A 1,598-nucleotide genomic window follows, 5' to 3' on the forward strand; every position below is an offset into this window, starting at 1 on the left:
ACACATCAGGCTTAGGCTGAAAATTATAGACCAATTCTACACCAGCTGAGGCACTTTTAGACCCAATGTAGACCAAACTATAAGGAAATCCACCCATAAGGACCATAAGACCACCATAGCCTCTGATCCTCACTCATGTAAGATATTGATGACTTATTTAAAAAAAGATAATAATAATAACAAATCAATAAGTGAAGACTCATAAAAAAACAGAAAATAAAATTATAAAAGGGGATATTTACGTAACAACTCCTCCATGCAAAAAACAACACATTAGGATTAATCATTTGAACAAACAAAAAATAAAGGTGAACTGAAATCTCCCAATAAGAGAGAGCTTATACCCTTCTTTCAACTGCATTATGCGTTCATCACTGGAGAGGTTCCTCTCTCCCAACCACCTGATGAACTCGGGGGACAATTCTTCAGTTTGTGGATTAACATCAATGACAATTGAGTCATCAACATAAGGAGTCACCTTTGCTCCACAGCCAGTCTTTACCAAGGCTCTCAACCCAGATTGGAAATCGGAGATGTAGAAATCAACCACACGCCTCTGTCAGATCAAGATACGAGTCAAAAATTGCAAAATCCCAAGAATATTTCACCCCAGTGGGCATAGTAAGTATTTTGGCATCACCATTTGAGGGCCCTAATAACAACTTGATCTTTAAAACAAGCAAGCAATTAGACCAAGAATGTTAGAGTTACAAATTTTGGATAGCAGCAAAGAGTGGATTGATATCTAGGATACATCATGGTATGGTAGAGGTTCTAAAAGAACATAAAGAGTCCAGCGCATCTACCTAATAAAAAGTAGGCCGGGGACATCTGTTCATACCTTACCTACATGCATGAGGTATGATTTTGTTCGCAATAGTCTCTGATCCTTTGAAAATTTAAAAAGAGAGATAAAGTGTTTCCATTATTTAAATAACCCAATCCCGCACCTCTTGACCCCACCCCCCACCCCCGTGGGGTGTGCTAGCCCTCTTTTTGCCCAACACCCCAAAGAGGGTGAATGATTTATAGCAAACTCAAGAAGTAACAGGGGATAAACTTTAAATATGATAATACTATACAGTCTATACACAAAACTATCAAGCCAATATTTCAGTTACTCACTTCTAACGATCTGAGCCCCCAAGTAAAATGACGATGTGAAGGGTTGGCAGCTTTTGAATCCCATCCTCGATACTCATATAAACTTGTTGATGTATATACACATCTAGGAATCTTTTGGAAAGATGACTCAAGAGGAACATTACCACAGGTAACCACCTTCAAAAAGAAAACCAAACATGTGATCATTGTCATTTAAGCATATGGGGAGATAGAAAGGGGGGAAGGGGATGAACACAGAAAACCAACAAGCACTCCACTCCTCTTCTTTTTTTCTATTTTTGACAAGGAACAGAAAAAGCCAAAAGCAAAATCCTTGAAACACAACCCCTCTCTCTCTACACAAATGAAATATTAATGCCACGTCACTAAGCAATTTCTGTCAACAAAATACATCGATAACTTAGGTTTTATATTTTTAAAAATATTTACTCTCAAATAAATATTGACCACAGGAGTATTGATTTTTTTTTTTT

At 37.4% G+C, this 1,598-nt stretch overlaps 1 long non-coding RNA gene across 1 annotated transcript; it reads right to left on the minus strand.

The window, feature by feature from the left end:
- Window positions 1-495: 495 nt before the first annotated feature.
- LOC136066129 (uncharacterized) lies at window positions 496-1,571 on the minus strand. Its single transcript, XR_010627613.1, has 2 exons — window positions 1,126-1,571; window positions 496-556 (listed from the first exon to the last, which is right to left on the minus strand). It is a non-coding gene; the product is annotated as an uncharacterized LOC136066129 (long non-coding RNA).
- Between the last annotated feature and the right edge of the window lie 27 nt (window positions 1,572-1,598).

This window comes from Quercus suber, unplaced genomic scaffold, assembly GCF_002906115.3.
Source record: "Quercus suber isolate HL8 unplaced genomic scaffold, Cork oak 2.0 scaffold_2101, whole genome shotgun sequence".
Lineage (NCBI taxonomy): Eukaryota > Viridiplantae > Streptophyta > Magnoliopsida > Fagales > Fagaceae > Quercus > Quercus suber.